Source organism: Lagenorhynchus albirostris, chromosome 12 (assembly GCF_949774975.1).
Source record: "Lagenorhynchus albirostris chromosome 12, mLagAlb1.1, whole genome shotgun sequence".
Classification (NCBI taxonomy): Eukaryota; Metazoa; Chordata; class Mammalia; order Artiodactyla; family Delphinidae; genus Lagenorhynchus; species Lagenorhynchus albirostris.
In genome coordinates, this window is record NC_083106.1 from 1685072 (window position 1) to 1704498 (window position 19427).

Below are 19427 nucleotides of genomic sequence, written 5' to 3' on the forward strand. Positions count from 1 at the left end.
CCCTGCATTCCTTGCTCTGGAACAGGTGGGACTCCACCGGTAACACCACCCTCCCAGCCTGAGGCTGGTGATAGGCACGTGGCGTGGTGTGGCTTAATTCACCTGTGCGTCCCTCTGGCCCTCCCCCCCCCTTGCACACCTGCTGCTCTCTGTCTGGATGCACTGACCTGTGTGTCACTGTCAGATAGTCCCAGACGCTGTGCCCGAGACACCATCGTCCCCTCCCTGTTCTGCTCACGCCTTGAGGACCCCACAAGGGCCGTGTTTGGGGACGGGGTGGAGCCTGAGCCCAGGGGGCGGGGTCTGCAGCCTGGCCTTAACCGGGCCTCTTGGTCCTTACTGTGAAAGGAAATCGCGCTCGTGCTCACACCGCGCATGTGTAATGAAGAGCTGCACACACGTCCGTGTGTCTGCACCTGGGCAGCCTGCGCCGGGGGCGGGGCGCCGGGAGGCTGGGCGGTGCGGCCACACGAGTACTAGATTCTCGCAGTGAGGGTTCCTGGACACCGAGAGCTTCACCTCGTGAAGAACCACGGTGTCCTAGCGCTGCGTGGACGGAGGAGCTTGGACGGGAGACCAGCCCCCGCCCTTGGAGTTCATATTTGTCTAAGTCGTTTTTTAAAGAAGCATGGTGGGGGCGGCTGAAGGGCGGTGCTGCCGTGGGGCACGGGCCGGCAGGGTGGCCAGGGGTCGGTCGAGGTGGCCTCATCTGCTCAGTCTTTCCCTCAGTAAGCAGACGTCACCGAGTCAGGGCACGCGCCAGCACTGGGTGGACGCCAGGCGGGGGCAGCACCCCCAGCACGGAGCGCGGTGAGGGCCAGGGTCGGCCGTGGCAGTGCTGGACCTCCCGGGCCGCCCTTCAGAGCCCCCTGTGCCGGAGGTGCCCACATGCCCAGCTGGGCCTCCCCGAGACAGGGCTCCCGAGGACACCTAGCCTGTGTCCACAAGAGCAGGAGGCGAGGGAGGTGTGGTCCTGGAGGACGGGGATGGGCATCTAGAGCTGTTGCGGGCCTGAGCCCTTGCTTTTCCGTGAGTTTCCGAGGTCACACTGAGTCGGGTCCCCATGGTAAGAACTGAGGCTGCATCTGCCCTGGTCTAGGGTCCTTTAAAGGAACTTTTGGGAGCAAGAGCCCAGCCTAACGGACTCCTTTGCGGTCCCACACACACCCATACGTGTGCACACGCAAGCACTCGCGTGCACACGAACGTGGGCACAAGTGGTGAGTGGGCGCGGAGCGGTGGAGGGAAGCTCTCACCGGGTGCCCACTCGGAGCCCCTCGCGGGGACTCGAAGCTCCGGTGTCTGAGCGCCCGCTCCCGCGCGTCCCGCGGCTGCCACGAGAGGGCGCTGGCGGCGCGCTGTGGCTCCGGGGCGGCAGGGACCTGGGTGCGTCCCGCCCCCGCGCGGCTCACGCGCGGCTCTGGAAGGCGGGGGCGGGGCCGCTCAGGCTGCGTGGCTTCCGACCTCGAACGCGGGCTGCGCCTGCGTCTGTCACCCCTGATCCAACCCACCCCGACTTGAGGGTGGCCGGCGCCACGGGTCGAGAGAGGCTGCGCGCAGCCCGTGTCCTTGGCGGAAGAGGCGGCAGGGACCGCTGGCTGACCCCGGAAACCACCCGAGCCCTGTTCCTATTTCTGTGCTCCCTCTGGGCCTTGCGGAGACACGGCAAACGGCCGCGGGTCCGCTCAGCGCCGGGGCTCCGCGGTGGCTGGGCGGCGCCGCGCCCCGGTCTCCAGCCCCGCCCCCTGCGGCCTCCCTCCCCGTCCCGCCGGCCCGGAGGCCGCGAAGGCCGGCAGAGGGGGCCCGTCCCCAGGAGAGGAAGGAGGCTTCTGTGCAGCAGCGGGAAAGCCGCCTCTTCATCTTGCGTGGGTGGGGACCCAAGGCCTTCCGGGCAAGGCAGATGCTGCAGGCGCCCCGGAAAACGGGTGTTAGCCAGCAGGGGCCGCAGTTGTGAGGGGTCACTCAGGACTGACCCACCTTCGCCCCGGGGGTCGTGTGGCCCCCAGGGCTGCGGGGGGCGCCCCGACACGTCTCCCTCCACACTCGTCAGGGCTGAGAGGCAAGACCCCCAGGCTCCCTCTGGACGCTGGAGGGCGGGCGGGCAGATGGCTCAGGAACGAGTAGGCCGGACATGACCACCGGCTCCCCCGTGAGGCCAGAGCTCACGCTAGCAGGTCCAGTTCCCCAGAACCCCGAGGGCTTGTTCAGGGCCAGCCACCCGCTGCTGGGCCCTGGGAACCTGCATGTGGACCAGCGTGGCCCATCTGCCCCGGGGACTCGGGGGCCAGAGAAGCACCGCAGCCCAAGCTGGCGGCAGGTGTTTGGGGGCCTCACCCTCTCGGTCATGGGCCAGGACTCCAGGGTACGTGTCCAGCCGGCCACCTCCGCTCTGTGAAGCCTTCTCTGCCCAACGGCCCTGGCTCCCTCTTGGGAGACAGAATCCGGGTTCAGGGTGTCCTTTCTCCAGGAAAGCCTGATGCCCCAAGAAGGGCTGCATGGGCTTTGAGACTCGGAAGAGAGGACCGCGTCGCTCAGCTGTGTCCGGGGACCCTGGGGGCAGGCCCCGCCCGGGGCTCCTGCGGTGGGGACTCTGCGGCCCAGGCACGGAGGAGACGGGCAGGGCGAGCTGACCGCCAGGCCATGGGCATTGGGCTTTGGGCCCCATCGGCATGTTCACATGGGGACACCGTTTGGAAAAATGTGCAGGACTGGGACTTTTTGACCGTCAGTGGTTAAGCTGGCTGTCCACCCACCGTGCACCCCGTCACCCTCCCCGTGGGCGGAGCCGGCGGGCACTCGGGGCCCAGCCAAGGGGGAAGTGGGGTTTGGTGGGAGATACCCGCAGGGTTCACAGTCACGGACAGCTGGACGGACGGGGACAGCAGTGGCCTGGGGAGGACCCCTGCGGTCAGAGGTCACGTCTCGTGGGGACCTTGACCCCCCAGTGCCGGAAGCACGCGGCAGCAAAGCTGGCGCCGCGGGGGCGGGGGTGGCAGGGAAGCCCACGGCTCACGGACATCCCAGGCCCTCCCGTGGCTGTGAAGGGCACAAGCCGCAGACACCAGCGTCAGGGGAAACCGGGAGAAAGCAGGGTGAACTCCTCGGTCAAGGACGTGGTCGAGGACGCAGCCAGGAGAGGCTGCGGGTGCTGTCGGATGAAGTGGTGGAAGCGCCCGCGGAATCCTGTGGTTATTAGTGCAATTCGCATGCTTTGAAAAGTTTAACGTTGTGACTTGACGGTGTTGACGTTTTTCTCTAGGTATGTGTCTGCTACCTCCTTTAGAGTGCATCACCTTATTTTTTTTCCCTTGCGGGAGGGTCCCCATCACCGTCAGTTTATACAAGATTCAGGCCGCAGGCCCAGCCCACCCAGGCCCGCCAGGGGCTCTGCCCGAGGACCTCTGGTCACAGACGGGAACGTGTCCCTGCGCCCCCTCTGCTCTCTGCTTCCTCCCGGGGGGCGTGGGGCTCCCGTGAATGCAAACTCAGCTTTCCTCCGAGAGCAGATGTAGGAACACGTTAATCGTTAATACGCCTCGGCCACCTGAAAAGGCCACTGCCCCCCGGGGAATCTCGTGGGCATGGCTGGAGGCTTTGAGGGGGAGGGGGGCAGCCGGCAGAGGGAGGTGCGGGGTGAGTGTAGCCCAAGGGCTTGGGCCGTCCGCGGCGGGCAGCTCGGCCTGGCGATGGTTAGCAAGTCCGGGAAGCAGGTTCCCCAGAGTGGCAACAAGTCCCCGAAGACGGCCAGCTCCCTCCCTCATCTGTCCTTGTACGAGGCCTGTCCCGGGACAGCAGGGCGGGGGCACCTGGGTCTACCTGAGAGGTTCTGGTCCACACACCTGCCCCTGCTGCTGCTGTGTGGACGGGGGCGCAGACATGGGGGCCACATCTAACCCCCGACTGGTTATGGAGTCTTCGAGGGCGGGGCTCTGCCCCATGTACGGAGCAGCCCGGTGCTCCCACAGGGCGCAGCGTCGTGCAGTGGGCTTCCCAGGGGTGGCCCCGTGACTGAGTGAGCGAGTGGACATGGGCGACACGCCTGGTGCAGGTGCCCAGGGCGCCCAGGGGGCGGTGCCGGCTCCCTCTGGGCCCCACGAGCCCTGCCTCCGGCCCAGCCCGGGCCTCCCCCCGGAGGGAGGGTGTGGGCAGCTGCCCGCGTGCCTGGACCGCGGGACCCCTGGAAGCTGGACAGCGTGCTGGCGCCCCACAGGGACGCCACGGTGAGCCTGAGACCCCACGTCTGCCTCCTCCGCAAATGAAGTGTTTTCTGTTTCTGCCAACAGCGCAGAGTCAGAGAGCTGTCCTGTGCTCTGTCCTGAGGCTGGCCAGTGGCCACTCTGAGGGCTGGGACGCCATCAGCCACGACGACGTGCTGACACAGCCCTGGCCGGCCCCCAGGATGCCTGCCCTTGGCCGGTGGCAGCTCTCCCCCTCCTCCGCATGCCCCTGTCACTGTCTGTCAGGGTGTGGCCCTCTGTTCCAACCATGAGGCTCGTGGTGGCCCAGGCCTGGGCGACCAGTGACTGTCTCAAGGGACATCCTCAGCGGGCGTCCAGCGCGGCAGGCAGCGTCTCCCGGGTGCTGTTCTCACCGCAGGAGGACACGGGGCTGTGGGGGGACAGGGGACGTGGAGCAGGGAGAACTGGTCACACGCACGGGAGAGAGGTGGGGCGCTGTACCCGCCACAGCCGCCGCCACCTGCTTCTCCCCAAAGAACAGCCAAGCGGGGGCGGTGGGCGCGTGGGCCCGGGGGACGAACAGAGGCACGATCGGATGGTCCCACGGAGCCTGGCCCAGGGCCCAGTGCCTAGAGCAGCGGCCACTGTCCCTCAGGGCAGAGCCCATCTCACACGGCCGCGCACCATGGGAGCATGGCGGGCGGCTCCTCTGGCCTCGCAGCCCTCAGGGCTGTGACCTGTCCCTGGCTCTCTGGGCACTCGTGTTCCCCAGCTCCCTCTTCTACGCCGAAATAGACGCAGGAGCTGACAGCGGTCCTGCCCAGCTGCTGCGGTCCGCGCCTGTCCTGTGGAGAAACTCGGTTACTGCTGTCCTGCTGTATTGCGGCTTCGAATCCGCCCCAAAGGCCTCGTCCCACTGACGGGGTTCCTAAGCTTGGCAAGCAGGGGAGGGGCAGTTTGAGAGCGGAGCTCGCTGCAGTCGCACCCACCTGCTTTCGGGCCAGCCCTTTAAGCCCTCGGGGGGCGACGGCGCAGTGGCAGTCTCAGGTTGTCACCAGAGGGGGCTGGGCGTCCTAGGATTACGCAGCGCGCAGACGGTCCTGTTCCGCGAACACATCCCTCACACCCGCAGGATCTGCCGACACGCCGGCGGGCACTCCCAGGTGAGGACCGTGCGTGCGCTGAGCCTGGGCCCCCACGCTGCTTCCCGCCACGTCACGCGGGATCGCCCCTGCTGCTTTAACGCCCCTCTTCGCAGGAACGCGAAAGTCACGTGAGTCGAGGGAAGCGGAAACTGATTTGTTTGTCACGTTAGGGAGTTTTCACCATTTTAGAAGAGTCTGCCTCCACTGGCCACGCTGCTCACGACATCTGAGCTGTGAATACGGGACACTTCTGCGCTCTGCTGCTTCCGTCGCTGCCACGTTCGTGCAGCGCCCCTCCCACCCCCAGCGCTGGCCCCTCGGGTCCCCGGGGAGCCGTGTCCCGGCGGCGGGGACGCAGGGCGCAGCCCACGGCTCCTGCATCGCGCGGCTGCCCCCCTCCTGTCGTGGGCACCTAGAAGGCACACTCGGGAGGTGGGTGCCCTGGAGGGGTGCAGAGTGCCCAGCCCGAGACACTGGCGGCCACTGTGGAGCGGAGGCCCTCCTTTGGGCTGGGACCAGCGTGTCCCATCCTTCCTGGAGGTGCTGGCTGTGCCTGGGCGTTGACCCGGACCCACTGCGACCCACTCCCTGAGCTGTGCACAAAATCTCTGCCAGGGTCCTCAGCTTTTCGCTTCGTCTTTGGGTGTTATCGCTTTCATTTCCGCGTGTAGAAAAGATCTAAACCATTCTGATCTAAATCAGAATGCACATCTTCCGCGCGGCTCTGGGATTCCTCTTGCCCGGAGCGTGGCAGCCCTTGCGGGGTCTTCCCACCCGGGCAACCCCCTCTCCCGCTCATCTTCCTCCCTCCCCGACAGGGCCAGGCCAGGGCCAGGCCTCACGGACCAGGCTCCCGGAGGCTGGGGTCACGCCCTCTGTGAGACCGGTGACGAGACCCTGGTCCTCTCTCGGGGACGCCCGCGTGTTCCCTGCTGCGGAGCTACAGACTCTTCCTGCTGGGACACGGGTGGCCACACGGCACTAAGCAGCTGATGCCTCCACGCCCACCTGCCCGCCGGGCCCTGCACCGGGCAGCTCCCTCCTGAGCACCGTCCTCTCTGGGCACGTGCCAAACCCTCGGAGCAATGGGGTGATGTGGGGAGAGCCACGTGGATGGTCCACCCTTGTGGACGGCCCTCCGCAGCCTGGCGGGCCTGTAGCAATGCTCAGATGCTCTGAGAAGCAGCAGAAAGTCCATTACTGCACTGACACCCGCTCAGCCGCTGGCGGCGACGGGGCTGCGCCTGTCCCAGGAGGGATGTGGGGACAGCCAGGACCACAGCCAGGAACAACGACGGGGTGTGTTTCCCATGTTCGCAGCTGCCGGGCTTCAGGGGGATAAAGCTGCCCCGCTCTCCTCTCCAAGTCCGCAGGGCCCCCCAGTTCTGTCCGCAGGCCCCAGGGTTGAGGGCCAGGGTCCCCCCTCGAGTCTCCATCATGCTCGGCCCCCTGACATGGGCTCGAACAGGTCCTCGTGAGGGGGAATAAGGACACACAGTCACCTGCTCTTTGTGGGGTGCATGCACCCGGCACCCCATTACACCCCATCTGTGCCGAACGAGAGGACAGGTTCCCTGTCCCTCCTGCCGGCAGCCGGCCAGCCCCTGGGACCCACCCGTGGGCCCTGCCCAAGTCCTCTTCCCCAAAGGCGGCTCCTCAGATGCACCTGCCTCCCCCAGCCTCCTGCTGCCTCAGTGATCTGTCCAGACGTGGGCCGGCTTTACAGGCTTCAAATTCAGCGTGTTTATTTTCACAGCACATGCATTATAGGCAATGCCAGGAAGCACATTTTAAGGGAGAAAAGCCCGCGTCCACCTCTCCTTCACCTGAATTTTCTGGGGGCTGGACGGCCTCGCTCCGCTTGCCTCGCTCACTTGGGCTCCAAGCCCCAGGCTCTGCAGCGTCTCAGCCACGTGCCTCTGGCCTGGGCCACGCCCACGATTGCCCAGTAACTTTGCATCAGCTCCTTGAAAAAAGAAGTGACGACACACAGTTGGAAAGATTCTAATGCAAAAGTGGCATCTCTAAGGTCCTGCGAAGCCCAGGTCGCGGCCATACCCGCCGTCTCCGTACGCACCGGCTCAGGAGGGGTGAGCCCGGCCCCCAGGGGCTCCCCGCGGAGTGCCCCTGCAGCTTAGGGGGCAGAGGCCCCCGGCTGCGCCTGGTGAGGCTGGGGTCCCGCTTTGTGCTTCACAGGGCCCTCGGCCTCCTCCGGGCCCTTGGCAAGGAGCACAGGGGCTTCTCCCCACAGTGGAATCCAGCTCTTGCTTTCCTCAAGGGCCAGCAGTAGGGTGAACAGTTTGGGAGGAAGACCAAAGACAGGGGAAGGGCAGGCGCGGAGGGAACCCGAGGCGGAAACAGCAGCCCGGCCATGGGGACTAGAGTGTGGGCTGCGGGCGCCCGGCCCTGCATCCCCTCCCCCTCAGCCATGCACGTCCTGGGCTGAGCACGGGCCCTGGGAGCAGCCCCCCTCTCATCCTGTGGACAGAGCGAGAGGGAGACCCCGAGACCAGGGACAGAAGGGGCCCTGGAGCGTCACCTCAGTCATCCCAGGATGGGCTGCAGCTCCAAACAGAGCAATCTGTCCCCTCCCCTGCGTTTCTACCCCTCCCCTGTGTGTTTCCATCCCCTGCCCCATGTTTATCCCCCATGGCAGGAGCTCCATTAGCCTCCCATGACCGGTGTCTCCCAAGGAAAGACAAGCCACTTAACTGTTGTCAAATGCGGTAGGAGACGCTGGGGGTGCCCACCCTGCCCCTCCCGTCCCGAGCTCCCTGCGGGGTGGGCGGCCTGAGCTAGGCCAGGGCTGCCTTGAGGAAAGTCTGACAGAGAAGCTCAGCTCAGGAACCTTCCTGCCGGGACAGACAGCCTGGTGCAGGACAGAGCCCCCATCGAGTTCCCCCCCATCGGCTCAGAGCTTGAGCTGGTGAGGGCCAACGTCGGCAGGTCACCTCGATCCCCAAACCCACAGCCTGATGCTTCAACGGCCCCGAGGGTCGCCCACACTTCTTCTAACTCAGTCGGGTCTCTGGCACCTGCAACCAGGAGTCCAGCCTCCACATGGCCAGCCAGTGCACACAGCCCAGAGCAGGGGCGTCCGTGCAAGTGCAGTGCAGTCCCACAGCTCAGAGACCCCCTGTGTGTGCCACACCCCTAGGAACTTGGAACCCAGCCGGAGGGGCTGGTGGTGCCCACACTCCACAAACCACCCAGGGCCGGACAACACTGAGAAGAGCGACAGTGTTCTCAACAGCGCTGCGAATCCTGAGGAAGGGCCGGCAGTGACCCCGAGCGCCGGGAAGCCCCCCAGGAGGTGTGGCCGGGAGGGGCGAGCCCGGGGCGAGGGGCAGCGGGGCAGCAGTTCCCCTCTTTGGGGCACCGATGGGGACGGCAGTGCCGAGCGCGTCCTGGAGCAGGTGCGTGAGCCCGCTGTTCCTGTTGGGACGTGGCCTCTGCCTGCCGACAGCACCCCCAGGATGTCTGCGAGGGCCGCCAGGCTCCAGTTGCTGCACGAAGTCTCCCTCAGGGCTGATCCCATCGCTCCAGACACCTTGGCAAAGTGCAGAGACCCCGCCACACACAGGATTTACATGAATTCAGGATGAATCAGAAAAGCAAAATGTAGGCTTCTCGGGAAGAGCAGGTGGAGGAGACCCTGCGTCCCCTTGGTGTCCCCCTCTGACACCCACGCAGCGCCAGCAGGGGAAGCTTTTAGGGGAACCGGGCTCCTCGCCCCGCAGGTCGCCCGCAGGGAGCAGTGTTTGGATTGACACACAGGGTCTCGGTGCTGAGACGGCACCAGGAGGATGGGGCTGGAGCTTTGAGGGCAGCTGGGAGGGGACAGCGGGCCTGGGACCCCCGTCCGCTCACGGTCAGGACCCCTGGTCCCCAGGCCACCCAGGGGAACGCTTCCCGCTCTCACCCGCGCGCTCGCTGCCCGCCAGGCCCACGAGCCGCAGCTTGGCGCGCACAAGCTCCCCGTGGCCGGCGGGGCCCAGGGACCCCCGCCCGAGTCCTTGGGTCCTCGGCGACACAGAAGCGGTTCTGCAGGACGTGCTCGGGCTCCTCCCGGTGGCCGGCAACCGGGGTGCGGGGCAGAGGAGTTCCGTGGGCAGTGACCGACTTGACCGCGGGTCTGCTGCCGGGGAGTGACAAGTGACAGGAGACGGTCCCCAAGCTCCCCTCAGCCTGCCACCCGCTGAGGCCCCTCCAGCTCCGTCCCAGAGGCCAACACCTCGCACAGAGCAAGACCCTGGTTGGCTTCATCCCTTCCTCTTAAAGGCTGACAGGAAAGGGGCCCAGTGACCCTGAGGGGATCCTCTGGGTAAAATAGGAAAGAACAGGCAGGAGAGAGCATTTTTCACTGTTGAAAGCTGAACTAGTGCCTAAGTAGTTCCAAGAAAATGAGCTAAGGTTCGTTAGAAAGACTTGGTAATGACATTAATTAAAATCCCAGCGGAAAAATCTATTACCTTATAGAAATAAATTCTACAATTTCTGTTTTAATAATACACCACAAAACTTCTGAGAAAGTCTTCTTCATGTTGATGTACATATCAGTTTCATCGTGTGTTATTCCTAAACAGACTTTTTTAAAAGATTTTTTACACAAACCCTAAATAGTGTATCCCTATGTAGAAAGCAAAGAAAACACACTTACGTTTAGAAAGAACATGAAAGCGGCTCTGGGCCCACTGCCTGGGGGCGCCCAGCCTTTTCGTCTGTGGACCAGACGTGTGGGCACCAACAGCCAGGGCTCCCTCAGCAGCACTGTCCGCCCGGCGCTCCCTGGGGGCAAGGTCGGTCCTAGGACTGGTTAGTGCGGGTCCGGCTGGTGGGCAGTTAGTAATCCGGGCATCGCCTTCCCCTCTCTGCCCCCTTGCCTGGGCCATGAGTTTCAAGTGACCTCGAGACAAGATGGGTCAGGAACGTAGCCCACACTGGCCTGAGACTGGGGTGAGGATGCCCTTTCTAGGGTGAACCCCCTGGGCCCGGGGCTTCTTTGTTACCGAGTGTAGGCCCTAGACCAGTAGCTCTCCACGGCGGCTCTGGGCCCGTGAGCTTGGAGAAGTGCACATCCCTCGGCCTCGCCCCAGCCCTGGGGCTGCGATCACGGTGTGGGGTGAGGGGGTGTCTGTGTTTCCACAAACCCCGCAGGTGACCCCATGTGCGCTCCCCTAGACTTACCGACCAGTGATGACCTACAGAACCTGCCGACACGTGCATGATTTTCTTACACAACTGGAATCACTTTATATACTGGTGTGTAACTTTCTAAGCCCAAATCACAATTACAGCGTCATTCATGCTGAATGCATCACATTCCAAGGTAGAAATATGCCATTTCCTTCTTATTTAACAAAGCGCCCTCCTTCCTCCCAGCCCACACCCCCTTTCTTCGCAGCCTGGGGTCCCTGTGGCTCTTGGGTTTGGGTTCCAGACCCTCCGAATATGTGGCTGCAGTTCCTCCCCAGGGCCCTGTGCGATGCCCAGAGCCTGCAGGTGCGCGGATTCTGTCCTTCGCACGTGGCTTTCTATTACAGGCAACTGACCGGGCGCCGACGGCCGCTCGCCGCTGCTGCGGGGGAAGTGGCTGTGGTCGAGGCACCGCGGTCAGCAGGTGAGATCTGGAGAAGTCGGCAGGCGCTGCGGTGGCCGCCTGCGCGGCCGAGCTGCGGACCCCGCCAGGAGCGTCACGAGCCCCACCGCACTGCAGGCGGACCCCGAGGGTGCCCAGAGCACACGAACGTCCCCGAGGGACCGGGGAGGCCGCCTGCACGTCAACCTCTAACTCTCCGCACAGAGACCTCGCATACAAGCTAAGCGTACCCAGCTCAAGAAGGCAGCACATCGTAGACAAAATTAAACATCATAAATCAGATTTTTACTGTTATGAGGCCTGACTGCCTTACTGTGCCTCTAACTGCTTCACCCTGAAATAATCAGCTGTTCTGGAACCAAATGGAGGTTCCCAGCCTTTGCAACTTCAAGCGTTCTTTCAGGTACGGCACCCTCAAGAGCCTCAAGACTTTAACATACTCTGTGTATCAAATCAAACTTATGAAAGAAAAACTTAATTTACTTTCCTATTTTAATTCATGAGATATGACAGCTACGTAGAACTTTTGATCTGCAGGAGACAATATTTTGATCATGTTGTCTATTAATCAAAAGCTGACAGTTTTGGATAACTTGTGTAAACTTACCGTGATTTCCTTTAGGCTTTTTCAAGTGTTAGAAATAGCTTGCAGACCCTTCCCTCGATAACTTCGAGACCACAGGACGCAGGCAGCATGACGCTGACCCTTTATCCCTTCTCCTCCCTGTGTGGTCAGTCAGGTGACCCCCCGCTTGGAGCAAAGCTGATTCACGAACATGAGTTTAAGAATGCAGAGCCCTGGGGCTTCCCTGGTGGCGCAGTGGTTGAGAGCCCGCCTGCCGATTCAGGGGACGCGGGCTCGTGCCCCGGTCTGGGAAGATTCCACGTGCCGCGGAGCGGCTGGGCCCGTGAGCCATGGCCGCTGGGCCTGCGCATCCGGAGCCTGTGCTCCGCAACGGGAGAGGCCACGACAGTGAGAGGCCCGCGTACCGCAAAAAAAAAAAAAAAGAAAGAAAGAATGCAGAGCTCTGCGGAGAAGATCTAATTAAGGTGAGGAGCTGTGCTTCCTTAGTGTATTCGGTAAAATACTGACATGGCAAGTGGAGTCCAAGGATACTGTGCTTAACTGAGTGACCTCGGGCAAGTCCTGTGACTTCTCCACACCTGTTCCCTCAGCTGAGCTGCGGGGATAACACCTGTCCCGTCAACTCTTAATGAAGATATTCTAAAGGATTAATTAATTTGCTTTCATTGTGATTTTAAAGATCACTTCTAAAGCAAACTGAAAATTGTGAACCACACACTAAGCAGTGAAACACAATGGACCATCTCTCGGGGACAGCACCGACTTGGACGTCGCGGCCGGTTCTCCGTGGGGCCCCTTGCAGGTGCCGTTGTTCCCAGAGCTCGGCACCTGGACTACTCACTCGTAGGTCAGCCCAGAGACCTCCTTCCCCTCCTGGGTTGTCGGCACCTGTGGCTCCGACCCAGACGCCTCTCGACACCTGTCGTTGGCCAGGAGGTCAAAAATGTCATTGTTATAAACTTCCACTATGGAAACTTCCGCCTCGGGGCTCCTTGACGGATCTTCTGAAATCAGCCTGGAGGAGGGGCAGGGAGGGACACACAAGAGACTAAACCGTCAGAGGAGCTTAGCTAACCCCGTGGAGAAAGCGGTTAGAGAATGATTTCAGTGCGAGACAGTCCTGGAAAATGGGCAGCAAAACCCATGATTCATGATCACAGGGCAGCATCTCACTAATCAAGATGACGGAGGAAGAAGGGAATGTCCTCGTTAAATTGCAGAGAAAAAGAACTGTCTTGGGAATACAGACAGTTTTATCTGAGTTGTATCTAAATCAATGATTCCAGCATTCGGTTTCTAATCACATTCTATAAAGATGCTTGAAGAGCCCGCAGCCTTGATTCAGAAGTCACCACACCCGAGTTTAATCCCACCCAGAAGCCCAAAGCAAGCTGCAGAGGCTTTGAGCCCTGGTCCAGCAACTGGGCTTGTTTATTTTAAAATCTGTCCTGTTTCAGGGGAGATAACTGAGTCAGTTCCACTGGTATAGTGCCTTCCAACTAAGCCCTGACCATGACCTCTCTAAAACCCACCCAGGCTCTTAAGAAAACAACCACACATCTTATTTTGTTTTAGGTTTTAAAGTACTACATGCAGATTGCAGATCAGTTTAAAAATAAAGACACTACACACTTAGAGCAAAACCCCAGAGGCCTACCCCAGGGAGAAGTGACCCTGACCCTGGGTTTCCTCCCCGACGCCCACGTCCCTGCTTTGTCCCTTTGACAGACAACCCAGTCACCAAGGGACAAACAATTTCATCTTGGACACTTGCCCAGCAAAGCCAGTCTGATTCTGACTACTGTGCTTTTCCTTGTCCATAAAGACATTCTGAGCACTGGCCTGGACGGGTCCTATTCAACCATTGCTGGGTTGGGTTTTTCACCAGCATCCACAAGAGAGCTATGGATAAAATGAGCCATTAATGTCTTCTAATGATAATTAAGAAAATTAGGGGCTTCCCTGGTGGTGCAGTGGTTAAGAATCCGCCTGCCAATGCAGGGGACACGGGTTCAAGCCCTGGTCCGGGAAGATCCCAGATGCCGCAGAGCAACTAAGCCCGTTTGCCACAACTACTGAGCCTGCGCTCTAGAGCCTGCGAGCCACAACTACTGAGCCTGTGCGCGACAACTACTGAAGACTGCGCGCCTAGAGCCCGTGCTCCACAACAAGAGAAGCTACCACAATGAGAAACCCATGCACCACAAAGAAGAGTAGCCCCTGCTCGCCACAACTAGAGAAAGCCCACGCGCAGCAGTGGAGACCCAGTGCGGTCAAAAATAAATAAATAAATTGTAAAAAAAGAAAAGATCAAAAAGACGACAATGAAAGAAATATAAGCTAAATTCTCTGATGAAAATAATTGCTAGCAAAGAGCTCAGATTGGGGTTGTTCTCAGCACTGGGGTTTGCTGAGGACACTGTAAGAATATCTGTCTGAAAAGTGAAAAACCAAGGTGCGCTAAGCTACAGATTGTACACCCCCTCCGCCACACGTCAGGAAAAATGCACACAGACCCCCTCTTAGCACTCAGCTCCATCCCTCCGAGGGGCCCCAAACCTGAATTACATGTCTTATCTCTACAATACCGGGGAGCTAATTGGAAAGATTTTTCTTCCATTAAATTAAGTATTTGCTTTGTTTAATGCGTTGATTCATTCGTCACACGAGTATCACTCAGTTACTGGCTAGATTCTGGGAACAATGGTAAAACTAGTCTTCATTCTTGGCTTTGAAGAAACAAAGTGTTTAGTAGGCAAACGATTCCTATATAGTGTGATACATTTTATATAAAATACGCAGAAGCCCCCATGAGACGCAGGACAGGCGCTGAGCCCAGAGTCAGGGTGGGGGGAGGTGGCGGGTCCATCACAGCCCCCGCCAACGAGCACCCCCTCGGCCACTTCCGTCCTGTTCACCTATTCCCGCCCGGGTCCTCCTGGGTCCTGGTTATTTGTCTGTTTCTGTTCTAGACACCTTGAGGGCTGAACAGGGTCACATGTACCTGCAGTGGTGTCCAGCAGGTAGAAAAGCCTTGCAAATGCCGTGGGTAAGAACGGCAGCCGAGGCCACTGGAGAAGAGGCAGGCCAGCAGCTGGGTTCCCGAGGACGCAGCAGAGGGTGTTAGGCAGAAAGAACCCCAACTAGAAGTTTGCTTTATTGGAAATGGCAGGGGGATACCTTCCTTTGGTCCCCTTAGCAATTTAAGAGTAACCTTTTTTAAGGTAAAGCGTTCATATAAACATCCTCTGATACCGATGCCCGAGGTTATTATGGTTTTGTGCTGCATCCTGAGTTGGGCACAAACTCACCCACGAATACGGCTGCACACGTTCCTTTCTGGATCTTGTCCCCTTGTGATTCGAAAACAAAGAGGTAGAAAATTTTCCATGTTTGGACTATCATTCTCATTTTGCAAACGATGACAGTAAGGTAAGCCTCGCCCGTGGCCACCCACTCGGAAGAACAGAGTCACAATCCCGTCTGAAGGCTCCTAACGCTGTAAGACCCCGAGCTCTGTGGGAGCACCTGTCACTATAATTTAAGTTATCACTTCATGCCCAAGACTCAAAACATGAATAAACCCGCTGTAGAAACGAGGTGACTTAATAATGTGTCAGTGTGACGTCCCTATTTGGTGAAGCTGTGTGTCCATCTCTAACAGGCTGACTGTCCAAGTGTGGTCCTAATGGATCTCTTTCCGGACGCCTTCAGCAGCCTCTGTCCTGCCCTGAGTCCTTGGCCTCTGTTTGCTGCCCTCGTGGACAAGCTTCAGAACCAAACACACATGACCTGTACGTTATTCGTCTGCAAATCCAGCTTCGTCTGGAACAGACTGTAAGCAGGTGCATAGCTCACACCAGGGATTCAATGAAGCCAAGCCCTGCTTTGCCTGCCCCCCGGGGGCCCCAGCACAAGACACGAAGACGGCAGCCGTGTGAGGCTCAGGGGGAGGGTTCCCTAACTCCCCGCGCTTCTGGCCCCGTTTCTGACCTGGGCTCTTCTTTCTATCGCCTCATCTCTCTGTTTCTGGGCCTTGAAAGTATGCTTAGCAGGGAGGTAAGTTACCGGTCAATGCTTTGATGCCTGGCACCAGCCACGCTGCTTCCACTGGGCTGGACGGTTGTGAGCGTTACCAGCACACCTGGTGACCTGGTAACCTGCCGCCGCTCGGATCAGCCGCTTTAAATGTGGGTAAGATGAGGGCCGGGGAGACGGGCGGAGCGCTTCTCCCCAGGACCCCTCTCCGTGGCGGACACAGCACCATTCTCTCACCCACTACCTGTCTCTCCCGTGTCCCTCTTCCGTGACATCCAGGAAAGCCACCCGCTGCTGCAGCAGTCCTGCCACACCCTCCCATGCTGCTACCCAACTTCCAGCAAGCGTGGCTGTGGCCAGCCGAGGGGTCCCTGGAGAGGGACCGGGTGACACCCTTGACAAATGCCATTGGCTCTGCAGAGAAGTTCTGACTCACGCCAAAGCCTCTGTGTCTTGAACCTGAAACGGAACCAAACGCTTCACGTGGTGCCGTGTCCCCAGAGGAGGGCTTCGTCCCTAAGTGAGTGACCCCTGTGTCTGGGAGGGCTGCTCTGTTGCCCACAGTGTCCTGCCCGTGGAACTCAGGTCTGGCCCTCTGCCTTCTCAGGCCGACGAGACAGGCAGGGTCCCCCGGGCTGGCCTCGTCCCAGGCCTTCCCCATGCGTTCTGGTGGCCACGCTGAGCACAGCCCTCGAGGGCCTTGTGGCCTCAGGGACTTTCAGGATGCTTGTTACCGCAGCAGCAGCTCACCAGTGCTGACGGGTTTGATCTCCTAGGAAACAATCTGATTCTGAAAATCACAGGAGATAATTGGAGAACAAGAACTACCAAAAACTGGGGAATATTTCACTGAGGTTTTTTCTCAGAAGGGGTTAGAAGAAGTAAATTAACAAATACATCTTTCACGTGCACTAATAATGAAAGAATATTGGTTTGAAGAGGAACCAAAATATCAGGCTTTTGTGGGACTTCTTAGGTTTTGGCTCTGATTTTAAGACACAAAAGGACGACGTAAGAAGATATGGAGACAAAAGCCGAATTCCAGGGGTTATAGGAGCACAGAGGGCCAGCGGGCTCCACTGAACACCTGCCGCAGCAGACGCCTTCCCTCCAGGGGCTGACAGGCTCTAGGGACATACGGCGCGCACGTGGGGTGAGCCACAGCTCTTAGGAAACGGTGAGAAAAGTGAAGATGAGCTGGGGCTTCCCTGGCCGCGCAGTGGTTAGGAACCCGCCTGCCAATTCAGGGGACACGGGTTCGAGTCCTGGTCCGGGAAGATCCCACATGCTGCAGAGCAACTAAGCCTGTGTACCACAACTACTGAGCCTGAGAGCCACAATTACTGAGCCCACGTGCCACAACTGCTGAGCCTGCATGCCACAACTACTGAGCCTGAGAGCCACAATTACTGAGCACGCACACTTAGAGCCTGTGCTCCCCAACAAGAGAAGCCTCTGCAATGAGAAGCCTGTGCACTGCAACCAAGAGTAGCCCCCGCTCGCCACAACTAGAGAAAGCCTGTGCACAGCAGCGAAGACCCAACGCAGCCAAAAATAAATTAATTAGTTAATTTTCTTAAAAAGTGAAGATGAGTATCTCACACCGGGACTCCCCAAGTGCGGGAGGTCAGTGACCAACGGGAGGAGACATTGGCACCACGGCCTCCTGGACCACAGGGGCAACTGTTACTGGTTTTTTCTAGCAGTGACTGTAGTGGGAAAATCGTGACAACAGCTGGGGATGTGCCTCTGTGGCTCCTGGGGCCGTGTTAGTGGCACAGGAGACTCTTCAACGCACGTTTGCTGTCACCCCACAAAGAGGACCAGGTGCGTCTGCTCTTCCCAGGCAGGAAGAAGGGCAAACCCACGGGTTTTCACTCTGCCCCCTCCCCGCTCTGTCTTGCACCCTCCACCCTCCCTTGGCCGAAGAAGCCATCTAACTAGAGATCTCCTCGAGAAGTGTTGTCTCACTGATAGAATTTCGACATAAATGTGTCATAAGCATTTCTAGCATTTGTGGTAATAACGCCCAGAAGTGAACGCTCGGCAGTTCTGAACGTGTCCTGCTGGAGATGGGACGTGGTCTCCCACACACTGTCACCCTCAGCACCTGCGTCTATTGTATCTCTCTGTTCATCCTCACTCCCCGCCCGGTACCTGAAGAGTCCTCCAGCGGCTCTGGGGATGATGTCCAAGTCGCCGAAGGATTCCGACGGTGGGGCTGGCTCCTCCCTGGAACGCGGGGCGCAGCGTGGTGAAGCTCTTCCCACTTCCTGTCTGTCCGTAAGCCAAGATGCAAACATTGTACCTAAAATGCAAGCCAGACTTCAGGACAGAAAGACACACAGTGGGCCTCGTGCCATGACTGGACTCTGAGACGAGTGCCACGTGGATGAAGCACCTGAACACACTTCCCTTTGAAGCCTCTGTTCCTCCGTTCCCCGAGAAACCGGGCCTTCGTTTAACTACAACTGTCTTTTGCATAATCCACCCTTGTGGTTATTTGGTTACACATTGGATTAAATCATATTCACATTTACACACGCACAGGCAGCTCAGCGATACCTGTTTCTCGCAGGTGTCTCCACAGTTCCTCGTGGGAGACCGCGGCTGGTGCTCGTGCCCTCAGAGCCTGCCCGAGGATGCCATCCCGAGCCAGGCCTTCCTCCTAAATTCCACTCACTCGAACTTCTGGAGTTGCCTGAAGTAAGCTCATGTTCATAAAATCAGGCCAACTGAAGTGTGTATGAAACGATATAAAAGTTTGCGTATTTTCTTTTGATGTCCTAAAAATATTCTTCCCCATGACATTTATGATCGCCAGCGTTGCTGACCACAGTTGAACTTAAGGTTGTAAAGTATTCTTACACTTCGTTTCTCCACGGGCCTTGGGGTTTCACTTCACCCTGTCAGTGCCAGGCCTGCCTGCCCACCACAGTCCTACAGCTCGGGGTGATTTGGGGGCAGCTCACTTCACAGAAGACAAGAACAATGAAGGATCCGTAAGTGTTCTTCCATTCGCGCTATTAGCCCAAGACGTCAAGGAGAAGATGGGAAACATCTGAAGTAAGTTTACGGTACACACTTACATGCTTGGCCGTGAAGGTGCGGGTGATCCTGGCCCACAAGTGGCTGAAGCTAAGCCCGGACCCCCTTTCGTGTCTCCTGGGAGATTAAACATCCAAGCACAGGCCCCACCCGAAGAGGTTCTGGTTCCAGGGAGCAACCTTTAATCAGACCCCTCCCCTGCTGCAGTGAAACAAAGGCTGTGGCTCTGATAAAACGACTTCGAAGAGTTCGATGGGTTCTGACCTTGAACAGTGACACGAAGAGCCCTAGGGATCCTGGAGGCCTCCGCCTCCAAGGTTGACCGTTCCCTGAAAAGACGATGGAAACCATATGTGAGCGCGAGAACTGATCAAAGCCCTCTCTGCTACCATACTGTGTTTTTTTTCTTCCAGAACTGAAGAATCTCCAGGTGTTTATAGCATGACCCCACAGCATTCCACATCTCTTACACCTTCCCTGAGAAATGCATGTGTATTTGGTGGGGGAGCGGGGGGATGCCTTTGACGGCAGTGGATAAATGAGCTCTTAAAGGGATCTTTCAAACCACTAAGGAATGCAGAGAGGAATGAACTGGCCCAGGACTTCAAATATGCCATCTGTTTCATATTTATCATGGAAAAGGCAACTCAGGCAAAGACCATTTTAACCACGATGCCAGTTTTTATTTCTGGAATCTGCTTAATTAGATGCCTACTTAGGAAAAAAGAGAGAGAGAGAGACTCGTATCATTTTCAATGGAAGAAATTTTGTCAGATGGATGTTAAAAACCCCAATATTCCAGAGGAGGGGCCGGGTAGGTGTGTGCAGTTGAC

The 19427-nt window shown here is 58.8% G+C and overlaps 1 long non-coding RNA gene across 1 annotated transcript; it reads right to left on the bottom strand.

The window, feature by feature from the left end:
• Positions 1-7112: 7112 nt before the first annotated feature.
• Positions 7113-18358, bottom strand: LOC132530805 (uncharacterized). Its single transcript, XR_009543894.1, has 3 exons — positions 18112-18358; positions 17704-17854; positions 7113-7289 (listed from the first exon to the last, which is right to left on the bottom strand). It is a non-coding gene; the product is annotated as an uncharacterized LOC132530805 (long non-coding RNA).
• Positions 18359-19427: the final 1069 nt, after the last annotated feature.